Raw genomic sequence first — 21,502 nt, forward strand, 5'->3', positions numbered from 1 at the left:
GATATCCAAATCTAAAACACTAGAGGAGAAAATGATTTTGTTTTTAAGTGTAGCTGCATGAGTAACAATAAACACGATGTTAACATATTCATGTGTAGACGTCCTGTAAACTGACTCGTTCCACATCATTTTCGTAAAAGAATCATTCAGATGATTTATGGAACATGTACGTAACTAACTAAAAAGCATACTGGTGCAGTTAGAACTCAGAAATGATTAGTTTCAATTAAAGTTCATGGTAATTTAACAGAAATAAATTAGCGTGAATTAAATAACTTTAAGTAGCAATAGTTAAACTGAGGTACAGGAATTTCGTGAAAAGTCTAAGTAACTTAAGTGCAATCAAAATTACATCCAGTTAAATTTAATATTTTGCCTGTGAGGAGTTATATTCATGCAACTGACTTCTGTGTGTGAAAGTAGGTCGTGGTTAATTACCACATGTCACTGACTTCAGTGAAGGAAGTATTATCTTTTTAATCTACATTAAAGTGCAAAGAAAGTAGTATAGGCATGCGTATTCGAATACAGAGATATGAAAACAGGCAGAATACGACGCTGCGGTCGGCAACGCCTATATAAGACAACAAGTGTCTGGCGCAGTTGTTAGATCGGTTACTGCTGCTACAATGGCAGGTTATCAAGTCTTAAGTGAGTTTGAACGTGGTGTTATAGTCGGTGCACGAGCGGTGGGACAGAGTATCTCCGAGGTAGCAATGAAGTGGAGATTATCCCGTTCGACCATTTCACGAGTGTACCCTGAACATCAGGAATCCGGTAAAACATCAAATCATCAACATCGCTGCGGTCGGAAAAAGATCCTGAAAGAATTGGACCAACGACGACTGAAGAGAATCGTTCAAGGGGACGGAAGTGCAACCCTTCCGCAAATTCCTGCAGACATCAGTTCTGGGCCATCAACAAGTGTCAGCGTGCGAACAACTCAAGGAAACATCATCGATATGGGTTTTCGGTGCCGAAGACCCACTCGTATACCCTTGATGACAGCACGACACAAAGCCTTCTACATCTACATCTACATATATACTCCACTAGCCACCAAGCGGTGTATGGCGGAGGGCACAATTCGCGCCAAAGTCATACTTCCCCCCCTCTGTTCCACTCGTGGATAGCGCAAGGGAAAAACGACTGTCTGAACGCCTCAGTACGAGCTCTAATTTCCCTTATCTCTGAATGATGATCATTACGCGATTTGAAAGTTGGTGGTAATAATATATGCTCTACATACTTGGTGAAGATTGGATTTTGGAATTTAGTGAGCAGCCCCTTCTGTTTAGCGCGTCGTCTATCTGCAAGCGTGTCCCACTTCAAACTTTCTATGAGATCTGTAACGCTCTCGCGATGGCTAAATGTACCAGACACGAATCTTGCCGCTGTTCTTTGGACCTTCTCAATACTTTGAATCTTACCCAACTGGTAAGACGAACAATACTCTAAGACTAACTTATTGTAACTAACGTGTTGTAAGCTATTTCCTTTGTTGAAGGACTGCATCGCTTCAGGATTCTGCCAATAAATCGCAATCTAGAGTTCGCCTACCCTTACTTGTGTAATCTGATCATTCCATTTGAGATCATTTCGAATAGTCACACCCAGATCCTTGACTGATGTTACCGCTTCCAAAGACTTATTATTTATTTTGTACTCATGCATTAATGGGGATTTTCGCCTTGTTATACGCAGTAGGTTACACTTACTAATATTGAGAGATAACTGCCAGTCATTACACCACGCATTCATTTTCTGCAAATCCTCCTTGATTTGTTCACAACTTTCCTGTAGACTACAGCATCATCGGCAAACAGTCTAAGGCTGCTGTCAATACCATCAACCAGATCGTTTACGTAAATCGTAAAAAGCAATGCCTGGGGCACATCTGAAGTTACCCTTGTTTATGTTGAAGTTACCACGTTCAGGACGACATACTGCTCCCTGTCGGTTAGAAAACTTTCTATCCAACCGCATATGTCATTGGATAGACCGTAAGCGCGCACTTTTTGTAGCAGGCAACAGTGCGGAACTGAGTCGAACACCTTTCGAAAGTCGAGAAATACGGCATCAACCTGGGAGTGGGTATCTAGTGCCTGTTGTATATCATGCACTAAGAGGGCCAGCTGTGTCTCGCATGACCGCTGTTTCCTAAAACCGTGCTGGTAACTGCAGATGTGCTTCTCAGAGTCGTTATGTCTGAACACAAAATATGTTCCATGATTCTACAACAAATCGATGTCGGTGAAATTGGCCGGTAATTATGTGCATACGATTTTCTACCCTTTTTATAGAGTGCTATGACCTGGGCCTTCTTCCAGTCCCGTGGAACTTTCCGCCGTTCCAATGATCTCTGATAGATGACGGATAAGAATGGTGCTATATTTGTAGCATAGTCAACATAAAATCTTACGGGGATACCGTCTGGGCCCGATGCCATTCTGGCGTCTAAGGATCTTAACTGTTTTACAACCCCAGATACACTAAACACTATGTCAGCCATCCTTTCGTTTGTTCGATAATTTAAAGGGGGAATGGTGCTGCAGTCCTCTATCGTAAACGAGCTTTTGAAAGCTAGGTTTAGAATTTCGGCCTTCTGTTTATCATCATCAGTTACATTACCCGTACTGTCAGCAAGAGAAGGTATTGAATTATTTGTAGCATTCACAGATTATACATATGACCAAAATTTTTTAGGGTTATTTTTAGAATCTGCAGATAAAATATTACTTTCAAATTCGTTAAAAGAGTCTCTCATTGTCCTTCTTACAGCTGCTTTCATTTCCCATAATTTCAGTTTGTCAGTGGGGCAGTATGTTTAAAACGACTGTGCAAAATTCTCTGCTTTCTCAGCAACCTCCTAATGTTTGTTGTACCAAGGTGGATCCTTTCCCTCCCCTATACTTTTGCTAGGCACATACTTCTCTAGCACATGGTGGACAGCGGACAATACCTTTAAATTCCGACAAAAGATGCTAAATATCTTTGTGTCCCGCGTTGAATGCTTGGAGCTGACTATGAAGATATTCATTAATGACACTTTTATTTGCTTTCCCAAACAAGAAAACTCTATGCTGTTTCTCTTTTTTTTTTTTTTTTTTTTTTTTTTTTTACCTTCCACTGACATAGAAGCGACAACGACATTTTGGTAGCTAATAGCTTCTTCTAGATTAACTTCCTCAAAATGGTCAGGTCTGTTTGCTACCAAGATATCCAATATGTTCCCATCTCGAGTTGGTTTTCTAACCAATTGCTTAAAGTTGTGTGTTGAGAGCGCTCCTAGAATAACTTCACACGAATCTTTGCTTCTGCCCCCTGTCATAAGCGTGTGATTTTCCCAGTCAATGGATGCCAGATTAAAGTCTCCACCTATAACTAATGGATAATTTGGATATTTACTTCCTATGTACTGAAGATTTTCCCTGGAACGTTCCGCGACGTTTGTTGCGGATGCTGGTGGTCCTTAAAAACATCCTAATGCAATGGTCAGTCCTTGTCTGATTGACAGCCTCGCCTGGGCCCTTCAGCACTGACATTGGACTGTTGATTACTGGAAACCTGTTGCCTGGTCGGACGACTCTTGTTTCAAATTGTATCGAGCTAATTGACGTGTACGGGTATGGAGACAACCTCATTAATCCATGGGCCCTGCATGTCAGCAGGGGACTGTTCAAGTTGGTGGAGGCTCTGTAATGGTATGAGGAATGTGCAGTTTAAGTGATATGGGACCCGTGATATGTCTAGATACGACTCTGTCAGGTGACACGTATGTAATCATCCTGTCTGATCACCTGCATCCATTGATGTCCATTGCGCATTCCGACGGGCTTGGGCAATTCCAGCAGGGCAATGCGACGCCCCAAACGTCCGGAATTGCTATAGAGTGGCTCCAGACACACCCCTCTGGGTTTAAAGGCTTCCGCTGGCCACCAAACTGCAGAGACATGAACATTATTGAGCATATCTGGGACGACTTGGAACGTGCTGCTCGGAAGAGATCTCCAACCCCTCGTACTCTTACGGATTTATGGACACCTCTGCAGGATTCACTGTGTCAATTTCCTCCAGAACTACTTCAGACATCAGTCAAGTCTATACCACGTCGTGCTGCGGCACTTTGGCGTGCCCGCGGGCGTCCTACACGATAGTAGGCAGGTGTACCAGTTTCTTTGGCTCTTCAATGATTATAAACAATCGCCTAACCTGGTGCACGGCGCACAATCCCAGTTGTAGGATGCATATGAAACGTTTTCCAGGGGCGCAAAATTTTATTTCCAGTATTTCATACAATTTTTGACCGAGTATAAAAGTTTAATATTTTGTCATAGTCTGCTCAATAGTGGATACAATCTTACAGTATACTGAGTGTTTAATGTCTATTACAGTTACAAAATATTTATACGTCTTGAGCCAGTGAAACAAACGACGCGCAAGTTACCCACGCTATACTCATCCAGTATTTGACAATGAAGGCACTTGGCTATTTCCAACATTCTTTACACATAATTCAATGGTTTGTGAAACTTTTCCTTGCCAACACTCCACACAAAATGATGAATGGAAGAAGTTTATCGCTTACAACATTTTCGCTATTCATGCAGTTGAACTTCAGCATCAGTTATGACGTTTTAGTTTATTATTCCTTTATTAGTAATTTTATTGGCAACACATTTCGGGGACAGTATCCACGTTTACCACTGAATGTACTTGTAAAATTATATCATTTTACGGCACATAGTTTATGGGATTTGACGTCATAAACGTTGAGATTCTTGAAAACAGACGTGTGTTGAAAACTACTGAAGACTATACTCGTCCAGTGTTTGACAATGAGAGCACTCTTCCAAGAAAAGTTAAGCGTAATTGAGACGCCCTGCTAAACCTGCAGGACAGGACAGCTAGTTTAAATTGTGGAAAGGGGCCAAAATAAGCGGCTGTCAGTTACACTCGAACATACAACTTTATTTATTTGACGGAACATTACAAGAGACAAGACAATTTAAAAAAAAAACACACACACACAGCATTAATTTTTGAAACTTAATAACCGGCTGAATGCGCCATATAATCTGTTGCCTTAAGGGCAAGACCACTTTAATTTAAAATCGGCTGAAAGCCAATAACTTAAAACTCCAACCAAAACCAGAAATTTAAAAGGCAGAAGGCCTTATCTTAAATCAGGTATTTCAGTTAGGCTGAAAGCCCAAACGATCTCACACCTTAAGAGCAAAACAACTTTAATTCAAAAAATCGTCTGAAGGCCCATGAAAATAAATTTTTAAAAGGCCAAAGGCCTTACCTTAAAACAGTTCTTTAATTAGGCTGAAGGCACAAACAATCTGACACCTTAAGAGCAAAACAACTTGAATTCAAAATCTGCTGAAGGCGCATCACTTAAGACTCAATAAAATTAATTTTTTACAAAAGCCAAAGGCCTTACTTAAAACAGTTCTTTAAATTAGGCTGAAGGCCCAAACAATCTTGCGCCTTAAGGGCAAACCAACCTTAATTTAAAAATCGGCTAGAAGCCATGCAAATACCAACAACAAGAACAAATAAGAAAAGGCAGTACACCCAACGGTGCTCAGAAGTTTCCGAGGGTCGGCCTGGCATTCAAACACTAACGCTCGCGGAGGTGAAACCGGCAGTCGGCCTAACCATTCTCGATCCGACGACAACCCAACCGACAGACAGTCAACGGACCCACCGACAAGAACACTTCCACTCCACCTGACCAGCACACAAAAGGAAGTTCAATGGAATAAGGTAGAAAGTACTGGCGCCCACAACCAATTATACATTGAGCTGCCAAACTACACACCGTGCCGAACAGCGACAACACGATGAGGAAAATACACTGCCTGAATTTACGTCAACGGCCAGGGCAGGTAACCGGAATGATAACGGCCACAAGGCAGAAGATTTCCGCTGGTGCACTTCAAAATAACCAAGTACAGTTAAACTCCATCGGAGGGTGGCTAAAATTTGCCAACTTGAAAACACACGTTGTTGCTCGCGGGAATGTCCCAACAGCCGACAACGAAATCCAAACGACAAAATGTGAACAGTCTTGACTTGATGGTAGATTAAATGAAAACATAACTTTCGTGTGCCGGGTCGGTGAACCACGGACCTCGTAGAAATGGGAGCAGCCCCACACACTCCGACACTGTGTAGAGTTTGCAAGCGGCCCTGGCCAGACTACGTCCCGCGGAGAATTCCTCGCTGCTCCACGCCAACCGCCCAACTGCCCAGGCCCGGAAGCGGTGAAAGGACCAAATATACGTCGGCCGATGAGACGACCAACCGAACGACCAACCAACGGTCGTCCCACACCAATCTCCCTCCGTCGGACCGTTCATGTTTGTCGCCAGCGGTCGGCGAGCACTGGCTGTCGGCGCCTCACCGGCGCTCCGTCCCCGATTTCACTGCTGCTGCGTCTCGACTGCACCGCTGGTCCGTCTCCAACTCACTGCCAGACACAGACGTTTGAAGCTGTTTTATACATGGGAGTTCTACTCTTCACTGAAGAGGGGGCGATGAATTTATGGGTTTGAATTAGAATAACAACTAATATTTAAAGTGATTTTGATTTATCAAATTAATCCAGTGGCTTAGCAGTCTTAGATAAACAACAACACAGCCGTTTAACAGCAGTAACAAACTATGCCAGCGGTTCGCCAACTGTCTGATAAAATTGCACGTAAGAGACTCAAGATACTGTTGATACCTAATTGAACCATAGATTGGAAAAAAGGAAAAGAAATACACAGGTGTTTTTACAGTTACAAATAATACTTCAGCTAATGTCCAAACAAGTAAATTTCACATGTTTTAGTGGTTTTAGTTTTTTTCAAACGAAGAAATAACGAACCTATGAGACAATTGGTACTGCTTATTTGTAACAATCATTTTCATTTTCATAATGGGTTCAACAACGCACGTATTCTCATTCTGTAATTTCATCAACTGAGTCACTTAAAACCTTTTCCGACGATAATGGGTATTGGTCAGCGGCCATTCGCCAGAGGATTGACAGACTCTGTCTCCTCAAAATCTGTTTTTAGTATATTGCCTTCGGTGAATCCGAGACATCGTACTTTGCTTGGAATTCCACTATGTGAAACTTTCATTCAAAATAGTCTTACAGCTAAGGCATTTACTTGTCTATTTTTAATACCAGGAAAATTACTGCTAATAGAATTTACAGCTGACGAGAAGCGATGACTGCTACGACTGTATTAACAGCAACTGACATTAAAATAAGCATACAACTGTCGTGGAGTGCTTTCACTACACTGAACATGTTTTCACAACGAAACTTCCTACGAGTCTAAACAGAAAATTTGTATTCCATTTATATTAGTAGATTTGACTAATTATAGTGAGAGAGAGACTGTAGAGGAGGAAATTAGAAATTCAAGGGATGCTGAGTGATCAGTATAAAGGTGCATGTTGGAAATTACTAGGAGAAAGAGTGGAACAAAGAAACTGATCAGCGAACAAGTTGAAGTACAAAACGTAATTATGAACGTAATGAGAAATAAATATGTATTAGTAGGATATATAGATGGTGAATGAATGGAAAATGAACTGAGGAAATCCTCTGTTACATTCCAAGAGATAAGAGGCAACCGAGCCAACGGCCTACTGGACGGCAGGTATATTTTATTAATCAATGCTCTATTGCCATAAAATCTGCACCGCTAGGAAGGATAGGAAATAACAAAACTGGTTCTGACTATACATTTCAGTAGGAGGAATACGTGATTAAATATGTACATAATTTTGAAGTATCTGTATATCAAGCAAACAGTAAAGGAAACCAAGGAGAAATCTGAAAAGGGAATTGAAGTTCAGGGAGAAAAAATAAAAACAACGTAGTTTCTCGATGACATTTTAGTTCTGTCTGAGACGGAAAAGGACTTCGAAGAGCAGATTAAAGAAATGGATAATGGTCTTGAAAATGGGTTATAACACGATCATAATCAACAAATGTAAAACTACCGTAAGTCGATAAGGCGTATCTAGAGGCATCAAGGATTTGTCAGTTTGGTAATAGAGGGAAGTGTGAGGGTAAGTATTGTAGAAGAAGACCAAAGTTCGTATACAGGAAGCAGATTTACGTGTATATAGATTGCATTATTTACTTGTGCGTAAAGAGGCTTCACAGCATAGACTAGCATGGAGAGCTGCATGAAACTAGTCATCACACTAAATACCACAACAACAACAACAACAACAACATGGTGCAAAATTTAGTGCACAGAGCTATCACCTTTGGCACCAAATCGGCTGTAATCCGTCTGGACGTCGAGTTCCACGTAGCTTGGATGAAACACATGTGTACCTCACTCCGTGCTGTTTCAACTGTATGCCACAGTCGATCAATTGTAGTGGCTGGCGAGTCATGGCGTGCCAACGTCTTGGAAATCAATGACGAGATGCTTTCTATGGACGAGGGATATATAGAACGTGCTGGCTAGAGCAGCATTCAGCAACCTGTATGCTGTAGCACATGGGTGTGCCACCACAAAATGAAGGCTGTGACGTGAACATTTATATATTATTGTAAGAAATTAAGAGCCTTCTATTTTAGACATACCGGGAATTTGTACGTTTTTAAAGAAATTAAATGTAATTTATTTCCCTCGGTTTTAAGTAAGAAGGTGCTCGTTTAGACTTTAATTATTTAATGCATGCTGATAACAGTTATATTTTCATAGAAACTAAACATAATTTATTTACTCAATACTGTTATCTCAAGTTAATTAATTCTATTCTCGCCCGCACCACTGCACCGGCTATACTGCTACGGTGAGAGTACTTTGTAACACCGCATCTTCTGTGTACGACTGGCTGTGCGTGTTTTTCCTAAATTTCCGGAGTTTATCAGAAATATCCTCTCCTGTTATTTTTATTGCCTTAATGTCATATTCGTACCACTTTGTGGTCATTTCTTAAACTTGATTTACTTTTCGTTCGCCGCCAATGCAGCCACATATTGTCAGACAACAATAAGGTATTTCAGCTCAACAACACTGTAACTCCATCCTGGACTTTCCACTGTTCCATAAATCAGTTCAGTTCTATCACAGCTGTGCTCTGCGGTAGTGCGAATCTTGTGTTTACTACACCAGTATTTTCTATTACAGTGCTAATAAACTATTTTTTACGATACGGACACGTTCATTGTGTGGAGTGGTCGGTCCAGAAGTGCAAATAGTGAAACCATCGAGCGTGGGAAAAACATAAGTGATAATTATTTATCTTTTTTGTGGTGACAAAATATGTCCAGCCCCGGGTATGTCGTGTCTGGTAAAAAAATCAGTAACGTTCCTATGATTCCCACTAAACTGACACGACATTTGTCAACGAAATTTTCCTTTCTCTTAAGTAAAGGTATGAATTATTTTCGTCGGTTGTTGAATGAAAACAAAACACAAGAGAAGCTCATGATACGTCGGCACTCGCATAAAGTACAGGAACCCGTGCTTGTAAAGGTAAAAAAATCATTGTTATGGTCGCATGTAAAGAAATCGTAACAATAGCCCTTGGTTCAGAGGCTGCTACTGAAATTTCAGAAATTCCTCTCTCTACTGACCCAATCAGCTGCCTAGTTACTAACAAGCCCTGTGACATCGGCGACATTTTGTTCTCACTGAAGATCGACGGGTCCACCGATATTAGTGATCGCGTAGGATTCGTTCTGTACATGAGGTACGTTGATGCGGATGTCATAAATTGCAAATAATTTCTTTTCCTGCAAATAACTACCCAAACGAGCAACCGGTGAAGAAATATTTCATGCGCTAAATGAATAAGTGGTCTTAATGAAATAATGTGTGTGTATTGTGTTAGTGGTTGTACAGACGGCGTCGCTTCTATCACAGGACGAGCGGTTCATGGATAAATTATGTGAAGTAAATACTAACTTTCTGTCTCATTCACTACGAAGCCACTGTCCTCTTACAATTTTGATGGACGAAGTACAAACGTGTGTGAGTTCTTAAGGGACCAAACTGCAGAGGTCATCGGTCCCTAGACTTACACACTACTTGAACTAACTTGAACTAACCTATGCTAAGAACAACACACATACCCATGCCCGAAGGAGGACTCGAACCTCCGGCGGGAGGGGCGCGTAGTCAGTGACATGGCGCCTCTAACCGCGCAGCCACTCCGCGCAGCGACGAGTCACGAATTTCATCAAATCACGACCCCTAAAGATGCGGTTTTTTTAATGTTTGGTGTCAAGAAATTGGATCTCAGCACAGTACCTTTCCGCTACATATAGAAATACGATGGTTATCTCGAGATAAAGTGTTAACACGAATGCTTGAACTTACAGGTGAGGTACTTTTATTTTGACTACTGAGTGGCGTGATTATGCAGACTTATTTGTCGATGATGAATGGATATCTGAGTTGGAATATCCTTCCAATATTTTCGTACACTTAAATAAACTAAACAGAAAAATGCAAGGTAGAAATGAAAATATTTTGACGAGTGCGGATAACATTCGAGTATTTATTGATAAGTTAAAATTTGCGGATATCTATCCGCTTCGAGTGGCCGAGCGGTTCTAGGCGCTACAGTCTGGAACCGCGAGACCGCTACGGTCGCAGATTCGAATCCTGCCTCGGGCATGGATGTGTGTGATGCCCTTAGGTTAGTTAGGTTTAAGTAGTTCTAAGTTCTAGGGGACTGATGACCTCAGCAGTTAAGTCCCATAGTGCTCAGAGCCATTTGAACCATTTTTTGCGCATACACACAACTGAAAATGGATTATGTTAGATGTTCCCAACGGTGTGACCCGTTACTGACGATAGTAAGATGTTGATGGACGTAATTAAAGCACATTTAGTACCCTTGCAGCACAATCTCAAAATATATATTTTGGATAGAATATTGAAGATTTTGACTAGGTTTGTGCTCCATTTGTGGATTCTAAACATATTCAGAATAATTTAGATTGAGGCTTACAAAAGGAACTAGCAAATTTGAAAGCAGACAGAAAACTGAAATAAAAATTTTTTGAAGTGCAGTTGGATATATTTTGGTTGTCAGTAAGCAGTGAATACCTAGCTATTTCCGAGATGGCAATTAATGTGTTAATACCAACCTGAACTACATGTTTGTGTGATCTGGGCCTCTCGACATTGACTGAAATTAAAATATCGTAGGGAGAGAGACCTAGATCCATCGGTGAAGATAAGAACCTTGCTTTGTCAACAATTCCGCCACGAATCAGCCGTCTGTGTGCAGCTAAGCAGGCTCAAGTGTCATATCAAAGGTATTTACTTTAAAATTCGTGTTAGAAATGTCTTTTTTCTACACTAACACTCCGTCTGCAGGCCACAATTGGCCCATCGGGACCACCCGACCGCCGTGTCATCCTCAGGTGAGGATGCGGATAGGAGGGGCGAGTGGTCAGCATACCGCTCTCCCGGTCGTTGTGATGGTTTTCAGTGAATTAAAATTAATAAGTTGCTAAAAAACGTGTGTCTATTCCTGTTCCATAATAACAATAATAATAATTATTATTATTAAAAAGGAATAACACTTCGTAATGTTCTACAAGATTATTTTATAACGAGCCTGCTTTCGGCTTCTCAGGCCATCTTCACCTGAAGATCTCCTCAGAAGCCGAAAGCTGGCTCGTGACCAAAGAAATATAATGTTCCAGAACGCTGGGAAGTTTTTTCCCTTTTCAATATTATTATCATGCTCTACCAAGTACCGACAGATGATCTGAAAAATATTATAATAATAACTGATTACATAACGACGTAATAATTTGTCATTATATTAACATTCGCTCGATTTTGAGTAGACAGACATTTTGGTATGCATGCTGCATCTAGGCCCATCTAGATGTTCCGAATGTAATAAAAGCTGGAAAAAACCTGGCGCTAGAGCAATGGTAAAACACCTCTGTATCGAAACAGATCAGGAGAGCGCGGGCAGAATGCGGTCTTGCGTTATCTCGTTGAAGGGTAACGACATGGAGATCGGCCTTAACACTTTGCTAATATAACAGCTGCTGTCTAAATGATCGTCCATGCGATTCTCAGGTGATAATGGCTTATATATACTGACTACCATTCCATATCATCATACTTGGTCCTGGGCCTGTATGACGTTGAGGAATGCGATCTGGCGAGGTCTGTTCTCCTTGGAAACTCCACACCTGAGTATGTCCGTCGTAATTCAATACATAGAGTGGAAACTGGTCTGAAAAAAAAAATAGAGACGTGATGCCACGACCATAACTAATGCTGCCGTTGGGCGCACCAATGTCTGTGCGTCTCTCTCTGGTGCCAGGTCTAGGGAAACCGCAACAATCGCATCTGTGCTGACGGGCTGTGGTCGGCCTGTGTGGATTCTTGTCTCGCTGGAAATAAGTCTATTTCCTGAATCGAGGTACGTTGTGTGACTACGCATATCTTCACCACAGGGCAAAGGTTATCTCTGTGCTTTCAAGCATGGCGCCGAGCTTGACCTTCGTGCAGCCATCTATTCCACATTCGCATTGGTGTCGTGAGATCCCGAGCGACGCAAGTACCAACGTAGGAGCACAAGAAGCTGCAGTGTCAATAGTCCACGGCCCTGGCGAAGTCGGCTCCCCACACGTGGTGGTCCTAACACGGTACATGAAACCATATTCTTACAAATAAACATCATTCAAAAGCTATTTCTGAGTAACACACCGGTTGTGTAATCTTCCCTTACATGAAGGGTGTAGAAAAACGCGCAGTACACACTGCAGGTTACATTCCTCACACGCAGACAAAGAAATTATGTCATATGAACATGTGGATGGAAACGCTTTGTTTGCATGTTACAAGTCATGTCAGAGAGTAAAAGTTTCACAATCGGCATGTATGGGCAGACGTCAGTTCTCACACTACTGTTGAAGCAAGTCATCCACAAAGATTTTCTCAGTCTTCCGACTGGCATTGTCGATCACTAGTAGGGCCTCACTTTCTTCCACCGAGGCTTAACGGATGAAGTTACCATAATGTTGTAGAGAGTGTTCTACCTTACCTGTTAGCAGATGTGGCATTAGTTGTGCGACAAAACATGTACTTGATGCAGAATGGAGCTGCTCCTCATTTTACTGTTAATGTCCGTCAGCCTGCAAATAACAGGTGGATAGGTAGAGATGAACCAACCGCCTGGCCTCCACGCTCTCCGGACCTAAAGCCACGGGACTTTTATTTGTGGGGGCATTTGAAAGCTCTTGTGCATGGAACCCCAATACAAGATGTTTAGTGTCTCTGTGCCCGTATTATGAAAGGCTGCAAAACCATACGCAATACTCCAGGGATACATCAGCGTATCCAAGGCGGGTTGATACATGTCTCAGTGGCCACGGAGGGTATATTGAAGATCCCCTGTGTGAAAGAGTTGTATGTGGGATGCTGGTGCATTCCGGTCGTATATGTTTCCCACGATTAATGAGTTGGAGAAAATATTTCTAGACCCATGTTCATGGAACATAATTTCTTCGTCTATGTGTGAGGAATGTGTCTTGCAATTTCTGCTGTACGTTTTTGTTACACCCTGCTTAGAGTGTAGAAGGTGTGCGTTGAAATGTTAATAATTTCCATATCCAATTATGTAACACACCTCTAGCTACAGTGACGTTCGTTGCATGCTGTCTTCATGTTGTTGAATTTTAGCGACCAGCAGTGCATAATATTCCAACGAAACGGTAATAATAGAGATTATATTTTAATGACAGTTTAGGACCCTTGCTAAATCTAAATGCGTTTATCCTTTTACCCCCCCCCCCCCCCACTCCCCCCCCCCTCTCCCCCCAAAAATTATTTCTTTCGCCCAGGGTGTATGTATCCCCATGTCGGGCACCACTGAACTATGTGGTGTCCAGTAGTGTTGCACAAGAACCATGTCCCGTCTCTTCATTCCAATACTAGTCTGATTTCTCTTAGGGAGAAACTCTAAAAAACTTAAACAAGATATAACAGATGTTGGAGAAGGCAGAAGTAGGCTTGGGATTTGACTGAAAAGTTTTGTGAGTTCTGAAAGCACATTCTTCACCTTTGAACTAAAGACAGAACAATGAAATCAGTAAAAAATTCGTAGTTTCGTTCAAGATCAAGATGAAGGTACACATAAGAACATGTCGAACAAGTTAACCGCTGTATACACTCAAATTCGACCCTGATATATGAAGGGGTATCAGTAAGTAGGTTACTCATTCTTATGCCAGGTTAAGGACCTTGCATAGCAGGGAGGCTTGCATGCCTCAGCGATACAGATAGCTGTACAGCAGGTGCAACCACAACGGAGGGGTATCTGTCGAGAGGCCATTAACCAAAGCGGCCTTGCTGTGCTGGTAGAGCGAACGGCTGGAAGCAAGGGGAAACTACAGCCGTAATTTTTTCCGAGGCCATGCAGCTTTACTGCATGAATAAATGATGATGGTGTTCTCTTGCATAAAATATTCTGCAGGTAAAATAGTCCGCCATTTGGATCTCTGGACGGGGACTACTCAGGAGGACGTCGTTATCAGAAGAAACAAATCTGACGTTTTGCGGATCGGAGCGTGGAACGTCAGATCCCATAATCGGGTAGGAAGGTTAGAAAATTTAAGATGGGAAAAATTCGGCGTAAGAATTAAAATCCATGGAGAAGAAATAAAAAAATTTGAGGTTTGCCGATGACATTGTAATGCTATCAAAGACATCAGAGGATCTGGAAGAGCAGTAAAGGAAACAAAAGAAATATTTGGAGTGGAATTAAAAGTCCAGGGAGAAGAAATGAGCAGTTAACGGAATGGACAGTGTCTTGAAAGGAGCATATAAGATGAAAATTAACATAAGCGAGACGAGGATAATGGAATGTACTCGAATTAAATCAGATTATACTGAGGGAATTAGATTAGGAAACGAGGCACTTAAAAGTAGTAGATGAGTTTTGCTATTTGGGGAGCAAAATAAATGATGCGTGTTGAAGTAGAGAGGATATAAAATGTAGACTGGCAATGGCGAGGAAAGCGATTCTGAAGAAGAGAAATTTGTTAACATTGAGTATAGATATAAGTGCCAGGAAGTCTTTTCTGAAAGTACTTCTATGAAGTGTAGCCATGTATGGAAGTGAAACACGGACAATAAATAGTTTAGGCAAGAAGAGAATAGAAGTTTTCGAAATGTGGTGCTACAGAAGAATGCTGAAGATTGATGGGTAGATCACGAAGCTAATGAAGAGGTACTGAACAAAATTGGGGAGAAGAGAAGTTTGTGGCACAACTTGACTAGAAGAAGGGATTGGTTGGTAGGACACATTCTGGGGCATGAAGGGATCACAAATTTAGTATTGGAGGGCAGCGTGGAGGGCAAAAACCGTAGAGGGAGACCAAGGGATAAACACACTAAGCAGATTCAGAAGGATGTAGGTTGCAGTTTTTACTCCGAGATGAAGAATCTTGCACAGGAGAGAGTTGCATGGAGAGCTGCATCAAACCAGTCTCTGGACTGAAGACCACAACAACAACAACAACAAGTAACTTTTACTGAATGTTGCGATAGGCTTGCAAGTGACACAAATACCTGACATTTTTCATCAAGTTTCTATAAACAGCTATCGGAATTTAACAATCATCCAGTTCCCAGACGATATAAATCCGCTCCTGACCATTGAGCAGTTCATGAACGTCATCATCACCACGAAATCTGTGACTGCAGCGAATTAGTTCATCGATTACCTCGACATTGTCGACTCGTCTATTTCCGATGTCGATGGTCTTGCTACTCACTAAGCGTCGCCAACGTCTTTGCGGTCTTTGTCAACTGTTTGGCACTATTTCTCTACAACTGGACGCAACATTGCATTTGGTCACATCTGAAACCTTCTCTTAATGATTCGAAAGGGAAAGGTAACCTTTGGAGCTGGTCAGGATAGAACACAACGTTTCTGATATGGTAAACTGCTGAGCACAGTAGCTGAGCATTTGTTGGTTTACTTAGTTTGCACAGGCGTACCACAGGTACACAGAAAATTCACACTTTTTCTAAAAACTTTAAAAGCAATAATCCTTGAAACAGTATTATAATGCAGTTCTTTTAAATGTAAAATCTTTTAAACATTGAAAGGTAATTAATGAAATTCTAAATTACCAAAAATTCCTCCCCATTTAACATTAGAACCAACAATCTTTAAAAAATATTACAATGATCCAAGGTATTTAGAGTAATCAAAGAAGTACCCGCTCGGCTAGCTGCTCGGTATAACGCGCTGCTTCCCGAGCGGGAAGGCGCGCCGGTCCGCAGCACGAATCCACCCGGCGGATTATCGTCGAGGTCCGGTGTGCCGGCCAGCCTGAGGTTGGTTTTTAAGGCAATTTCCCATCTGTCTCGGCGAATGTGGGCTGGTTCCCCTTATTCCGCCTCAGTTACACTGTGTCGGCGATTGCTGCGCAAACACCGTTTCCACGTACGTGTACATCATAATTACTCTACCACGCAAACATTTGGGGTTACACTGGTCTGGTGTGAGACGTTCCCAGGAGGTGGGGGGGGGGGGGGGGCACTGGGTGCCGAACTGCACAATAACCCTGGGATCGGTGTGGGGCGGTGGTGGTGTGGGTGGACTGCTGTGGCCTGTTGTGGAGTTGTGAACCACTGAGGGCTCAGCGGGACGAAGACTCTCCGTCGTTTCTAGGTCCAAGCTCTTTTTCTTTAAACTGTAAAACAAATAACTTTAAAAATCTAATTCCACTGAATTCTTTCTAAACCAAATAAGCTTAAGTTCAGAAACTCATTCACTTTAGGGCACCACACTGGCCATGGAGATGCTGACTTGCGAATAACTTAACGCCAGTTCCGTCAATCCGGTCGTGAGAAAATCAACATTACAGTAATTACAGAAGAATCACTAACAAACGTTAATTACAATTCACTGAAGCATAAGATACGCTAATGCGGCCGCACACAAATCAACCTTTTGGCAGTATCAGATCGTCAGTACAAGGCTCACGTTACTACAGTCCCAGGCTAAGACCAAACTTTTTAAATGACGTATTATCACTATACGTATTATCACTATCAGTCTTAACCAACTTTACGTTCACCCTGCCTCTTGAACATGAGGAAATTTGAAACAATACAGTTAAACCTTGATGGGATTAGTTGACAATTTTGTGATCAAAGAAATTAATTAACTCCCTTATATGCAAATTTCAACAAATCACGAAGTGCCCTGAAGCTGACATCCCTCCTCTAGAACGTCATGCACACAGTTCAACAAGATTTACACACCGCGGAACGTCTACAACAGAAAAGCATCTGATTCGCCACACATACATGGAAATTTACAGAACATTGCCAGGGTACAATTTCGTAACTTTTTTTTTCTTTTGAGGTCATCATTGTTCCGCTGGTTTGATGCAGCCCGCCATGAATTCCTCTCCTGTAACAACCCCTTCATCTCACAGTAGCACTTGCAACCTATGTCTTCAGTTGTTTGCTGGATGCATTCCAATCTCTGTCTTCCTCTACACATTTGCCCTCTACGGCTCCCTCTGGTACCATGGAAGTCATTCCCTGAGATGTTAACAGATGTCCTTAAGACGCCATGCTTAAATCCGCAGGACAGAACAGGTAGATGGAATTGTGGAAAGGGGCCAAAGGGGGCTGTCAGTTACACTCAAACACATATGACTTCATTTAGTTGCTCAAACAATACAGCAAAAAATTTTGAACTTAGTTATCGGCTGAATAGGGCACACTATCTTATGCCTCAAAGGCACAACCGCTTAAATTTAAAAACGGCTGAAAGCCATTAACTTAAAATTCAGACTCAAAACAGAATATTTAGGAGGCAGAAGGCCTCAGGTAAGTAAGTTTTACAACTTGACTGAAGGCCCAACAAAACTAACACTTGAAAAGCAAACAAGTTTGAATTAAAGACGGATGAAGGCCCATGATTTAAGACTGCAGGTAAAATTAATTTAAAAAAAAAACACATACCCAAGGTAGAAGGCCTTATCTTCAATTTGGCTGAAGGCCCCACACAGTCTGATATTTGAAAAACAAGAACTTTAATTTAAAAACGGCTGAAGGTCGATTACTTTAAACAACTAAAGTAATTTTCAGTAGGCAGAAGGCCCAAAGCTTTATGTTTAAACAATATTTTACACAGGTTGAAGGCCCCAACAATCTAAGATTTAACAAGTAAGGAATTTAAGTTTTATAGCGGCTGAAGGCCCATTATTGAAAAACACAACTACAATAAATTTTCAAAAGGCAGAAGTCCCAAAGCTTTATCAAAAAAAAAAAAAAAAAAAATAAAAATAAAAATAAAAATCTTAAATGAGGCTGAAGGCCCAAGCAACGCAAGACTTGACAAGTAAGGAACTTTCAATTTTAAAGCGGCTGAAGGTCCATTATTTAAAACCCAACTAAAAGCATACAAATTCAAACCATCGACTATAAGCCATTAAAATACACAATCAAACACCAATAAGAAAAGGCAGTACAACCAGCGGCGCTCAGAAGTTCCGGGGGTCGGTCTGCACTTGAAATATTAACATTTGCTAAGGGAAAACAGGTAGTCGGCCAACTATATCCGATCCGCCAGCAACCCAACCAAGAGACAGTCAACGGACCACCGACAACATGACTTGCTTTCCACCCGACCAGTGCACAAGGACCTCCAAAGCCAAAACGTAAAAGACATAGCCGCCCACAACCAAGTATACATAAGCTGTGAAAACTGTGGTGTCACCGCCAGACACCACACTTGCTAGGTGGTAGCTTTAAATCGGCCGCGGTCCATTAGTACATGTCGGACCCGCGTGTCGCCACTGTCAGTGATCGCAGACCGAGCGCCACCACACGGCAGGTCTCGAGAGACTTACTAGCACTCGCCCCAGTTGTACGGACGACTTTGCTAGCGACTACACTGACGAAGCCTTTCTCTCATTTGCCGAGAGATAGTTAGAATAGCCTTCAGCTAAGTCAATGGCTACGACCTAGCAAGGCGCCATAGCAATTGATAGTTATCGTATGAAGCATGTCTCATCAAGAACGATGTATACAAATGATGGATTAAAGTTAAGTATTCCAGCAGCTACGTACTTTTCTTTATAGCATTCATTACGTATCCTGTTTCAGACCTCACGCCATCCTGCGTGAGCTTATAGCGTGCATTTCCTCCTTCCCTGGCTATGTAACAAAAACTACACACTCGTGTTGACAGTGACAGCACGGTGAGGAAAGGACACTGCCTGAATTTTACGTCAGCGACCATGGCAGGTAACTGGAACGCTAACGGCCGCAAGGCAGAAATTCCGCTGGTGCACTTGGACTGCAAATAACCGAAATACAGTTAAACTCCGCCGGATGGTGGCTGAAGTTTCGCCAACTCGAACACTAGCTGTTGCTCACAGGAATACCCCCAACAGCCAACCATGAAAACCAACGGCACAATGTGAACAGACTGGCTTCGGTAATTAAATCACCACTCAACTTTGATGTCCTGGGTCGGTGAGCCACAAACCCCGTAGCAATCGGAACAGCTCCCACACACTGCGACACTGCGTAGAGACCGCCAGCGGGCCCGGCCCACTTCGCCGCACGGAGATTTCCTGGCTGATCCACACCAAGCGACCGACTACCGCACACCGGCTAGCCGGAAACTATAAGCACCAGATCAAAGATAGTACAAGTTGCGAATATAGATACACACTGCTGCTGCCACACGTAGAAAGAGGAAGAACCAAGGCATAACAGCAATAACCGCGGGAAACCAAACGCAGAGTAACAGCCAAGGCTTAAACCAACGCACAAGCCGGCGCCAGCGCGGCTCAGTCTCATCATCCTGTCCCTTCTCCTTGTCAAATGTTTTCCACATATTCCTTTCCTCTCCGATTCTGCGCAGAACCTCCTCATTCCTTACCTTATCAGTCCATAAAATTTTCAGCATTCGCTTATAGCACCACATCTCAAATGCTTCTTCTTTTCCAGTTTTTCCCACAGTCCATGTTTCACTACCATACGAATGCTGACCTCCAAACGTACATCCTCATAAGCGTCTTCCTCAAATTAAGGCCTATGTTTGGTGCCAATAGGCTTGTCTTGGCCAAGAAAGTCCTTTTTGTCAGTGCTAGTCTGCTTTTGATGTCCTCCTTGCTCCATCCCTCACTGGTAACTTTGCTTCCTGGGTAGCAGAATTACTTAACTTCATCTACTTCGTGACCCTCAGTCAGGATGTTAAGTTTCTCGTTGTTTTCATTTCTGCTACTTCTCATTACTTTCGTCAATCTTCGATTTACTCTCAGTCCATATTCTATAGTCATCAGATTGATCATTCCATTCAACATGTCATGTAATTATTCTTCACTTTCTCACAGAATAGCAATGTAATCAGTCAATCGATTGCGACGCCCCTCGCGCCGGAAGTTCGAGTCCTCCCTCGGGCATGGGTGTGTGTGTTGTTCTTAGCATAAGTTAGTTTAAGTAGTGTGCAAGTCTAGGGACCGATGACCTCAGCAGTTTGGTCCCTTAGGAATTCACACACATTTGAACATTTTCATCAGCGAATCGTATCATTGATATGTTTTCACCTTTAATTTTAATTCCACTCCTGAATCTTTGTTTTATTTCCATCATTGCTTCTTCGATGTACAGATTGAACAGTAAGGAGAAAAGACTAATCGCTCTTTTACATTCTTTTTAATCCAAGCACTTCGTTCTTGGTCGTCCACTGTTATTATTCCCTCTTCATTCTTGTACATATTGTATACTACCCGTCTCATCTTATAGTCTACCCCTATTTTTCTCAGTATTTCGAACATGTTGCACCATTTTACATTGTAGAACGCTTTTTCCAGGTTGACAAATGCTATGAATGTGTCTTGATTTTTCTTTAGTCTTGCTTCCATTATCAACCGCAACGTCAGAAGTGCCTCTCGGGTGCCTTTACCTTTGCTAAAGCGAAACTGATCGTCAGTTAGCACATCACCAATTTTTTTTCCATTCTCATGACACTACAGTCTATGACAAGCGCAACTCGCTCTTCGGCCCAACATCCAAAGTTATGTGCCCCAGAGGAAATAGAAAAAGTGCTCCCGAAACTTGCTAACCGCAAACAGTTTAATTTACAGGATGAACCTGCACGCGACTTTAGTCGAACACAGACGGACGAATTACGGTTCCAGCCAAGGCGAATGAGCCAGTTCAGATTCCAAACTGGATGCCGACGCTCACCAAAATCAGTGGGATTGTGAGGCACTGGTTCCGACGTGACGCGCTCCCCTCCACCTGCCGACTACACAGCGACAGCGACCTCCGAGCCGCTGACCTGTCACTCACAAAGGCGACGCCGTAGCACTTGCCGCGCCTGCACGCAACCAGCGTACGTCCGGTCCTCGCTGAGCGGCTGACTCCGCCCTCTGCCGTCCAGTCCACCACTCACCACAGGCTCGCCCGTCGTGCGCCTAAAACTGCCATCTACGGCTGGTAAC

The sequence above is a fragment of the Schistocerca piceifrons genome, chromosome 6 (assembly GCF_021461385.2).
Source record: "Schistocerca piceifrons isolate TAMUIC-IGC-003096 chromosome 6, iqSchPice1.1, whole genome shotgun sequence".
NCBI classification, from domain to species: domain Eukaryota; kingdom Metazoa; phylum Arthropoda; class Insecta; order Orthoptera; family Acrididae; genus Schistocerca; species Schistocerca piceifrons.